General features: G+C 40.4%; 1 protein-coding gene across 1 annotated transcript in view; it reads right to left on the reverse strand.

Moving 5' to 3' along the window:
• arhgap35a (Rho GTPase activating protein 35a) overlaps positions 1-8,560 on the reverse strand; it is a 59,362-nt gene extending 50,802 nt beyond the window's left edge. Inside the window, exon 1 of the mRNA XM_026317523.2 lies at positions 7,856-8,560. The gene's annotated coding sequence lies outside the window, so the exon portion shown is untranslated. The remainder of the gene's footprint in view (positions 1-7,855) is intronic.
• Between the last annotated feature and the right edge of the window lie 3,565 nt (positions 8,561-12,125).

Here is a 12,125-nt window from a genome sequence, read left to right on the forward strand (position 1 = left end):
ACCAAACATAAGATCTTTAGTTCGTTTGTGAGAGATTCTCTGACTTTCTTCATTCTGTACAATACTGGCCAAGTCGGCTGGCTGTGAGTAAACTATGAAATACAGGTTTTAGATTTCCACACTTGCTTGTACAAATTAGGGTGGTGAGCTGAGACAAATTTTTCTAGTACTCATCGGGAATGTTACAAAATGGTGGATCCTCAGGAGCTGCTGGAGCACAGCAACAGGAAATGAACTCTGACATATGAGCTGTGGACCTTGGGGCCTGTATTGGATTCTGGGAAATTATGGCACTGTGTGGCACTGAGAAGAGAAACGGCCCATGAAAGCCCAACTCAAGACAAAAATCTATTTGCAATCCTCTAAAATGGCACTGTTGATATATATCTTTACAGGAGTGTTTTATAATTGCCTGTAGATGCAAGCAGTCAGGGTGATTCATCATAAAGAGTATTTATTTAACACAAACATAGATGATGTTTGTCCAACAACAATAACAGAGTAACAAGGGCAAAACCAGGCCAGCACATAGAGTGGCAGACAGTCAGAAATCTGTCTTTCCTTCATACAGCTTGACCAACCCACATCACAATAAAGCCAGCCAACAACAGCAAGAAAAAGGAGGGGATACAGACAGAGACAGGGAATGACAGGGTTATCATCCTAACGCAGTACCACTGGCTCAGCCTGCTTCATGCCTCCTCTATCAGTAAAATCTATCCTTTCCGTTAGTTGCTGCTCTGTTTTATGTCCATTTTCTCAGCCATGAGACAACAGTATGGACATCATTAGCTAAGTGGTGGCTGGATGACAGGCGGTGGCACTGCGATCGATAAAGGCAGGCCCCGCCATCCGCAGGCTAAGCTGTGCTTACTCATCAGCCCTGGGCTTGCATGAGCTTTCACTTGGGCAAAAAACTGGGACTGGGCCAGATAAGGGATGTGGATGTGTCAGGGGCCTGCTGCCTGTGATAACAAATTGCTATGAACAGCCGCCTTATCTTCTCACCTTAAAGAGGATATGATGTCCACTGTCACACAGCTGCCCAACGGCCAGAACCACGCTGTCAGTTATGTTATGAGGGGTCAGCCAGCAATGGCCACATTGTATGTATGCATGTGTAGATTAGTGTACCTACTTTTTCACAACATTTTGGTTCCATTGTAAGGAAAAACATTTACATTGCCAAACTTTCTCAGCTCGGTTGAATGAATACCAAACAATAACTGTCAGGTAATGATTTGCAAATGTTAAAATGCCTAGGGCAAACTCCAAGTGAAAATGTCTAATTTATAAAAAAAAAAAAAAAAAAAAAAATGTCCCTTGTCCAAATACAAGGCTTTTGTGTGCCACTGTATGTGTGAAAGAGAGACGGTGTGAGCACATGTTCACTGGAGATGCCAAATGCCACCACAATAGTGGCCAGATCTCCCTGAAGTGGCATTTGAGACAAACATTTAGTGACAAGGTGGTGCCCTTTCTGTGTCCTCAACCACAGCTGACAATAACATTGCACTTCGCACCAAGGACAGAAAAACTGAGGGAAGAAGAGAGCTGTGGGAGAAACAGTGAACAGAAGTACAAATATTTAGTGACAATCTGAAAAAGACCAAAAAAAGGAGAAAAGAAGCAGATGTGAAGCAAGAGTGATCAATAGAGCTTAGGAGGAGTTGGAGGAAAAGTAAGTAAAGCCTGAGGTCAAGTGAGGCTGTTTCAAAGGCCTCTGGTTGTCTCAGTCTGCAGGCCTTTTCCCTTTCCTTTCCTCTCTGTCAATTTCCTTCTGTGACGGTTTTCAGTCTGTGATTAAATCTGCCAACTTTAATTAGAATGGGTAGGAAGTAGAACACCTCTCTACCTCCCACTCTCCACCTCAGGTATATGAAGACACTGTCAGCTGTCAAAATAAAGACAAACATCATAACATAAACAACATGCCAGGAGAACATATCAACTAAAACCTCATGCATTGACCATGAGCATTCCCCTTCACAAACTTAAAGTGGTTATATTGTGACAATGTAAAGCTAGGCCCAAAGATAGTGGCGACTTATAGCTGAGGACCAGAGACCTCACTTCCTGCCATCACCATATCTTACAAGACACCTGAGCTTATTTTGGCTAATGTGTTGTGTGTAATGTAAAAAGTTAAATGTAAATACAAACAGATATATTTAGTCATGCATTCTCTTGTTTTCAATTACAACAAGGTCGACAGAATAATCCGAGAAGCCAAGGTGTGTGTTTTTTTTTTTTAAGCTGTAATACTATACCTGAAAGGAGCAGCTTACATGTACAGCCAGTATTTAGAGATAACACCCAAGCCAGAGTCTGTCTGACACACACAAGTTGCTGCTACAGGACGCTCTTTTCTTTTCCCAATAAACTTAATCCAACTGATGATTCCCCAAGAAGCATAAGTTCAGTATTAAATAAAATGGCTGCAAAGTGTGTCCTTTTAACATGTTCCAAAGCAATCAGAGAGGAATGTGCTTTCATACGCAATACACTAAATCCAGCACTCCACCTCTCTGCTTTTGAAAAGGATAAGGATGGGAAAGGTTGGACGTGCATTGAGTGCCGAGCACTATTACTGCTCCACCACTGAGCTTCCTACTGAACCAACAAGTTTTATCAGAATACACACAATTACTGCTGCAGCTATTAAATGGAAGAGGGCGTGCCAACCACAGCACCTGCCCTGAATCGAAACCTCAAGCATGTACAGAAAACATACTCAAAAATAAATAAATAAATAAAAGACCAACTGGAGAGTGGTCACATGACAAAGCATCTCCTTCATAAAGGAAGTGTTTCAACTATGGATGAGAGTTATATTATGGATATTGTGCTGCAACTCAAATGTTCTGCCAGTTTTTCCCTGTGGCCATTCAGTACTGCAATGAAAAACCTCCCTTGGCCCAAAAAGCCTTTTCTCTGTATACTACAATGATAATAGAGTGAACACTTAAAATAGAACACCAGGTCAAGTGTCACCCTTTGTCTTATCATTTTTTTAATCCATGGCAGTTTAATATCTGTAAAACTTTTCCAGAACCTAGAAAAGTGAGTAATGTAAAGTCTATGGACTGAGCAGGAGCGTACAGGTTGGGTCAGAGTGGCCCACAACACAGATGGAAACTCAGGAAAAAAAAAACAAACAAAAAAAAAAACACTTTCTTGGCCTATGTGCCAGGTGAGCACCTTTCAGTGGGAAGAACGGGCACCACCTTGTAATCCAGTACCCAGCGAACTGATCTTGATGGCTACATGGAGCTTTTCTCAGCTTTTCCAATTATTTTGGTTATTATAACAATAATAGACTTGCGGGCAGGTATACTATGTTCTAAGCATTTGATGCAACATAAAGTGAATGGTGCACTACTGCAAGGAGAACAGGAGGATGAGGTCATTACCAAGAAGGGTTTATACAAGTGGTTCTAATATGTTTTTGCCTGTATGTCTGGCCAGGCTGAGACAGACACACACATCTGAGCTGAAACTAATCTCAATAAATCAATCTGCACCTTGTTCAAAAATGTTCAAGCTAGCAAGCTCTTTCCTCTCTGTACACTTAAAACCAAGGCAAAAATAAAATCTTTATGTCAAGTTCTTTTTCCTGTTGGCTATTCTGAAGTAGAATAAAACAGGCTCCATTGTGCCCTCCTCTGACTGCCTTAACCTTTGACCCTGAGCTGTCCTCTTCTCTTCCATATCTACTTCTCCTGGCCTCCCCCTGCCCCTCAACATAACCAGCCATCGTAGGTGGACTTCCTACAGGAAACACAGGGGCACCACAAGGGGGAATCTCCAGCGAGTCAAACAATGGCACACAGGGACCTCTCCTGACTTCAGTCCTATTTAGGTAGTGAAGCCTGGAGACTTGTGAATGACATGTGGGTAGGTCAGCATGACAGGTTAAGACAAAATTGAAAACTAAGTGCTGGGTTAGTGTGGGAAACATGCAAGTGTGTGTATGTGTCCACAGACTACAGACATGCTCAAAGCCATCCTTTAATACGTGTAGGTGGATTTCAGAGCAGCCTCTCTTTGTTTCTGAGGGTGAGAGGTTTCCAGTGTCTACAGGCTTTCAAAATCCCAAGTACAGTCAGCGTAAACACTGACTCACTGGAAAACAATCGGAGACTATTATGCCTTTAACATGATAATGTAATGGAGCATGTATTTATTCATGACAAATCTCTTTTCAGGCTAGGCAACCACACAAACCTCGAAACTGGAAGCACTTTAGGTTTAAAAACCACATACTATGTTCAGGTAAAACAAACTTGATGTGTGCGATTAAAACAGCAAAAGTCCAACCTGCTGAACTCCGGGCAGTGGCCTAATTTCACTGGCAGCAATCCAATCATAACATCTTATCTACAGACATGCTGAGTCATGTAATTCAGCTGTGGCCAATAGTCAAGCAGTGGGGTTACTTATGGCTGTCATTGATTGGTTGAGCCCTGAGCACAAAGCTGAAAGGGCACATACCAAGAACACAGCCTGAAGCAGAAACTGGCAGCAGTTTGACGGCTTTTTACTTGACTCATTCCTATAGCTTTTTTTTTCTTCTTCAACTGACTATCTACTTTGTTGTGTCTCTCACTGTTCATAGTTTCTCCCAGTTCTGCACTGGTGTTTCCTCTCTACAGCCTTTCCAAATTACCATAGCCCTTACGCTCACTCCTCTGTTGTGTAATTGTATCTAGAAGAGCAAAGCAGGGCCACTCGCGTCCAGAGGTCACCATTCCTCTGTGGCTTACATCCTGGTCCTTTATCTCCATGGTCACAGTGCTCCCAAACAGTGTCACAGCACTGAAATATGAAGGCTAGTTAAAACTATCTCAACAGAGCCCTACAACCACCATTCAAACCATTAATCATATCTAAAGCCCTTCCTTTCCAAAGGCATTATCCATTAATAATGCATTTGTATTGGAAAAGCAATACAATATTAAGGTGGGATTGGAATATAAAGTAAATGCAATCTTTGCTGCTGATTGATTTAACTGAGAACTATTTGAAAAGTTCTTGTGTGAACCATTTGTTATACAGAGGGCTTAAGTGCAGGACTACTGGCGACACATTTTATCATTTTGTTCCCTCAAACACACACTAGACACAGCCAGCATTGATCCCTCATACATAATTCGGTCATTCAGGATACAGAGTTAAACTGGATCTAAAACAGAATAGGGACACAGTACAGAGGCCTTTATATCAAGCTGTCCCCATCTGCAAATCTGTAATGAGTAAGGGAGCTGAAACAGTGGGCAGAGAAGGGAACCCCAGTTCAACTGAGGCAGGCACACTTTCTAATGGAAATTCAGATACAATCATCCCAGAATGCACTTCTCTCTGCCTAATAATCGGCCACTAGAACAAGGCATCCATTGAGAGGAGAGTGACTGTAATCTGGTCCGCCAAACTCCAAAGCTGCCCGCTATAATTAGCTCCTTTCTCTATCAAACAGAGGCTTACACTGACTCACAAGCAAACCTCTCCTGTAATACAAGAGAGAGATTTAGCAAACTGCACATTTTCAGATGAGCAGGGAAATTTCCCATTCTTGGCATATGGAGTCACACTGCGTTGACAGGTACGGTAGCTATGAAATCTGCAAATTTGCAGGGGAGAGGCCACTGTTTCATTCAGCAGCACAGTGGTTTATGGAAATAAAAGCCAGGTTTGACATGGAAATTATATGGTATGGGGCAAAGTTTTATTAGAAAACAGGTAAAATAACCTGCTCACAGCTGGGTTTACTGATTTAAGACATGTTCCACATTTAAGGGTTCAAGAATGTTCCCTTTAACCTTCTCATTTGATTATTACTGCAGGCTTGATATTTTAATGAGGATTTGTGATATAAGGACGAGATATCTCTATCAATGTTTCTGCTACAAAGCAAGCCAAACCTTGTGTTTATCTGTCCACATAATGTGGAACAGAATTGCGCTTGTAGTTTCCTCAACAGGGGATATATCTCCATCTCTGGCCTACATTCTGATGAGCAAAGCCTCCTCTAATCCCAGGAACATGTTCTAGCTCAGGGACTCACAACAAAATCTGCAGCCCAGAGGTAGGCAGACAGACAGGGGTGAGTGGGTATGCTGGTAGCTAGTCTGCTGCCTGGGCAAATGGCATGGCTATTAGGGGAAAAAGAGGCTTCCTGGAGAGGTGTGACTGCACTGCAAAGGGGCCAATCAAGCAGAGAACAGAAGTGCTGACAGCTGCTAACGCATTTACCTGAGAGCAAAGAGACTGTCTTACCAAGGAAGTGTGTGTATCTATGAGTGTGTTTACTTCCTCCTGTGCATGGTCCTTCCAATAAGGTTGATTAAGATCAAAGGGGGAGAAAGTCATCAAAAAAAACATTCAGTCATAGCACTGCTGGGAAACGCAGGGTTATGAGTCAACCCACTTGTTTGAAAGGACTTAGAATCCACAAGATAACAGCATATATCCATTATCAAATAAAGTTCCTGTTTTGAAAACAGTCTTTCATTCTGGCAGTGACACAGCAGTACAGACCAAATCCCTCTTGCTACACTCCTCAGTGTTGAGGCTATCACAATCCTACGCAGACATTCACCCACTTATCTCATTCTATGACATCTTTCACAGTCAATCTTAAATCAATATTCCAGTGGTAGGTGGAAAGATCACATCTGAAATGAAAGTCCTGAGGTCCAGTGGAAGGACTTTGTCAAAAAAGGGAGTGGCTGGCAGGGCAATAACCACTTTCCAGTGGCTGTCAGATACAGCTGTGACACACCAATGACTAGTTCCAGCACAAAAATCAGGTGATGGTTGTGTTAGCTGTTAGCATTATGTCACCCCAATCAGCCTATCTCTATCTTATCTTACAGCATAAAGAGGCAGACATGCAGCATCCAGACAGTCAAGGTAAATACCCCATCTGAGATGTTTAACTGGGGGGAAAACAGCTCGACATGCACTGAGTAATTTGTGTGACAGGTACAGCTACATGAAAAGGGAGCAGAGGAGAGTTATCCCAGCAGGGCGTACGCACATTAGCTAACTGTGTCACCAGGGAGCCCTGTACATGCAGCTCTAATGTTTGCAAAGTTAGTGGCCCAGATAATGTCAGAGAGAATAATTAACTCACGAAAAACAATTCCTGATGTCTAAGTGATTATTATATAAGATGCATCTGTTGAGGGCCAATGTTAGTGAGTACCAATATGTTAAACATACCAAATAAAAGCACAGGCACTTACAATAAATAACTGAGAACATAACAAAACCTAAATAACAAGTCTCATAATCGTTCTTTTTAAGAACAGAAGACGACAAGCAGATTAATAAAGAAACATAAAAAAAAGGAGACAGAGTATCAAACAGTTGTTTGACAGTCCTAGGGTCCAACACAAACATCCTTTTCCCCCTTTAATAATTGAAAGTCCTTATTGCGCCTTAGACTGAAGGTATACCAGAGTAGTTTACCAACAGAAACTGACAAGACCAACGCATTCCAGGTGTTATTGTACAAACAATTGTAATGTTTGGACAAAATCCATTTTCTGACCCCCTTTCTCCTCTGTAAACTTCCCCTTTAAACAAGTAAAGGCTTCCCCCTCCTAACCCATATAAGAACAGCTTTAATTTTTTTAACCACCCATCCATGCCTGATTATTGGGCTGATTTCTATTACTACTCCTAAAAGGCTTCAAATCACACCAGTCCTCAGGGGGACGGAGGTGTCCTGTTTCTTGCATTTCTTTATCAAACTAAACGCCTGTAACTACCTTTCCCAGCGTCCCTGTCTTCTTCAAATGCTCCATTTACATGTAATACTTGGTGGAAAGGACGAGTGTGTTGTACATACCATAGCATTACCCTCTTCTTCTCCGCTCTCGTCCACTCCTTTCTTCCTCTGTCTTGCTCCTCTGCGACTCACAGCCGGTGAAAGACTTTTTAAGAAAACACACAAAAAAACACTCCCTGCAAGCACTCACATCGATTATTTTCCGCTTGTCCCCCTAGTAAACGCGCCGTCTGTCCATTGCTTCCCACGTTAAGTGTTCATTTTCATCAGTCTGAAGTTTTCAGATGCATATCACTCTTTCCCTCTCCCTGTCTGAGAAGAGGAGGAGGGGGGGAAAACAACTACAATTGTCGTCAGGAAAAGAAAAAACGCTGTTCAAACTCCGGTCTTTTCACCATGGCTGAGGGACGAGGACGGAAGACGGGGAGGCGTTGGAAAGCGGTGTGTTTTCCCTTCTCGGTTGTACCATGTTGTTTTGACCAATTATTATTTCCTTTGTTGTGTCAAAAATAAAAGAGTCCGTATGGAAACGCGACCGAGAGCCCTGCCCTCATTTACCACAAAGCGCTTTTTCTGGGCGTAAAACGGCTCGTCCCGAAAACCTTGTTTTCCTCCCTAATGTTAAACCACTTACAGCCTGAATGTGTGACGGTGTGTATAAGTCTGGGATTTTTTTTTTTCAGTTTCCCAATAATGGCGGACCTTCTCCCGACTCCAGCATCTCCCTCCTATTCACAGAGAACAGAGAGAGAGAGAGTCTCGCCCAGCGGTTCATGGACACAATTACAACACATGACACCACTGTTGATCACTACACATTTAAAGATCTTGATTAGATTATAAACCGCTTATTAAATACAGTTTGAACAGCCTGAACAGTACAAAGAGCATATACTGATAACAGCTGTCTACCAAAACATTATTTTGGATTTTTTTCTTTTAACTTTTTTTTTTTTGTGGTTTACATTTATAAAACCATCCATGTGTATAATTGTGGGCAAATTACTATATTAAAAATTGAACAAAATGATAACTTAAAAAACATAAAATACGAAAACTATGAAAAACATCTAAAATTTACTTGACTTCAATAGGTAGGTCAATAGGTCTATTTGAGAGAACTACATCAACTACAATTTTAGGTATATCCATTTTCTCTTTATGTTATATTTCTTTTTCTTTATATTACACTTAATAAAATATCTGTACTTTTTACTGTTTCATTATTTTCCATTTTAATCTTTGATAAGCATTTTGCACTCAAAGCATGTGGTCAACTTGTAAAATGCAGTGCATTATTGTTATTTTTTTAAACTTTTTATCTGTGTGGAAAAACAACATAAATGGGACCAGGAATCATTACATCTAAAGGACAATCAATGAAAAGCAGGGACTTTTTCCTTCACGTAGCACTGAAGAATTTCCTTATCTGAACAACAAAGGAGGGGGAAGAAGTAAGGAGGATGAGATAAAAGTAAAGGTGGGGGAGGCAAACCAGCTGCCGTTTTCATTTTTCACACATACAGTATATTATCCACTTTGTCCATCTTTGTCATACTAAATAATTTCTTAGTCTTAGCAAAGTCAGTTGTTATATCTAATTGATCAATACAACACACTGGTTTAAATTAAAGTTCCCAACAGTGTATAAAATGGTTAAGCTTTACCTCAACCAGTAAAATTAATAAATAGTAAAATGCTATTCAGTAACAATAATAACAACAATCCTATAATATAACTAACTGACCAGGGCATAGGTGTACTGTTTACAGTTTTTGTCACCGGACTATATTAATAAGGCCATTTCATACAATTCTCAAATCCACATAATTGCACAAACTCTATGTTCCAACATATAAAACTCACCCACATGTTTTTTCATAGTAGGTAATGTGAAGTGGGGTTCCAGTTCACCATCCATAAAGCTCTTGCTTGGTTGTTTTTATTGGTGGTTGATTACCTTATGATGATATAAATATAAAACATTATCGAGCTGCACAGAGGAAAATTATTTAATACATTTCCCGAGAAAATCAATCACCTCAAAGGTTAGTCCTAATTATATGTGTTGTGCACTGAGTCAGCCACATGGTAAAAGAGTTGCTGTGAAGTTATCTACCCTTTGATGATTTCTGCAACTACATGATAAAAATTTTAACTTCCTAAGATAGATTTCTTTTTTTTCAGAATGACAATGCAATTATTTCTACATACTTGGAGAAATATCTGCCAGACAACTGCCTGCACTAACAGCTCAAACAGATGTTTAGTGTCTTTTGTTGGGACTTTGTCCTGGAATTCTCCTCTCTTGCCCTGTCAGTATTTTCTTGAATTTTCTCTCTGTATGATATAAAACCTAAATACTTTATAGAGCTGTAAATCTCAATTTTTAGATTTTGAAATAGTATTTCACACTGCACAGACTGAAACTCTGCAACCTTGGATGTTCCCAAGGATAGATATTCAACTTCCTGGGCTGCTGACTAACAAGACCAAACCAAAACCTGCAACAGATTTGAATGGGTTATATTAATCCTGCATGTGTCGTAATGTATGTAAGTGCTTTACATATGCTTTGACAGTTTCAAATATGAGCCAACATTAAACACACAGTCAGGCAGAGTTCAAGGTGCACTGCCCTCTATTTGAATATGTCCACAAGCTTCTGTCCAATCACATTAGTCACTGGGTGGTGTGTGCTATGTTTTCAGCAATATTTGCACAGAGCACAGTCACACAGAGCGAGATTAGCAGGGGTCAAAGTTTCTGTTGAATAATGTGCCTCTGTTTTACATCCCTTTCTCCAACTACTGTTTTGTTAACATGGCCCAAGCTCTGAAATAAAACATGCGTACTGTTTATTAGATTCTGATGCATGGATATTTTTTCTGCCCCATTTTAAAAAATACTGTATGTGCTATATTTTCTTTACATTGCACACACCAATATGACACTGTAACCGAAATAATTATCTGGAACAAAAACGTTGCGCTTCTTGTTTACTAACTGATTGGTTTTCCCTTTCATTCTATTTTTTCCCCCCACATCCCACCTCAATTCTCTCTCTATTTGCAACTGAAATATTTCTTGGTCCCAAGGGCAGGCACATTCCTCCACTCACAGTTGTGCAATCCCTGACAATCATAGTTCCCCCATCCCCCCTCTGACTCCCCAAACGGCCAGATTGCTTAGAGAGGCAAGCTGTCCAAGCTGTCTGGGCAACGTTCTGCTGTGACTTGGCTGCCCAACCAGACCAGTAAACAAACTCTGAGCCCTGACTCTGCAGAAAACAACCACAAATAATGTAAAACGATGGAAATATAGGGCTATGTAGTGTATTATTGCTGCTTTTTCATTCTGTAGGCCTGTTGTGTAAATAATTCTGATGTGTGTCACAAAAGTGGTGCACATAACCACACTCACATGCAGTTATAAGAGATGAATAAAATGCTATTTTTAAAAGTGTAAAACTCAAGACTATTACCACTATGACTTACATTTGGTGTAGTAAATATAAATTCTGCTGTTTTGGTTCATAAGAATTCCTGGTGATACTTCAGCAGGACAATCAAATAGTATATAGTATATTTAATTCTAAAAAAAAAACAAAAAAAAAACAAATGATATGTCAAATATTCAATATTATGTGGGAACTCATATTCAGTAACAGCACATATGTAGTTTAAATAGGCTGGTTGGAGATGAACAGCCCCTTTCCTGGATGAAAGCAGCAAGAGTCAAAGAAACACTATCAATCCCAGTAATGTAATCACATTCAGTTATGATCTGACAGTGACAGTATAGACTATTAAAATACTAAATGGGCGTTAGTGTTTATGGTTTAACCTCCACATCAGCCATTTCTTTTACATGATAATTTAGATGGGCTGGGACTCTCATGTCAGGCAGCCATCAAATCATAAATGAATGTGCGGGATTGGCTATAAATCGTATGCCCAGACTTTATTGCAGGACCTGTTCCTCTCAAACTAACCAAGACTTAAAATAGGCTACACGTCGAGAGGAAAGAGAGATATTATATTGGATTCAACATCCAAAATAATTTTCATGAATTGGTCAGGCATTTAGATTGTCTGAGCTTAACATCAGGTGTCATTTTAAAAATTCTCCCTTGTTAGTAAAAGTTTAATTAATTAAAGATGTAAGACTGATCTTGTATAATACAGCTACCACAGACTGCAGCCCCTGCTCAATGTCTGCCTTCGCTCATTGCCACAGAACCGAAAAATCTCCCAAATATCAAAAACGACACTTTTGCGGCTCATGTGATCCAAAGGCACGGCCGAAGAAGTGACTATGCGCAGGGACA

The sequence above is a fragment of the Mastacembelus armatus genome, chromosome 13 (genome assembly GCF_900324485.2).
Source record: "Mastacembelus armatus chromosome 13, fMasArm1.2, whole genome shotgun sequence".
Lineage (NCBI taxonomy): Eukaryota > Metazoa > Chordata > Actinopteri > Synbranchiformes > Mastacembelidae > Mastacembelus > Mastacembelus armatus.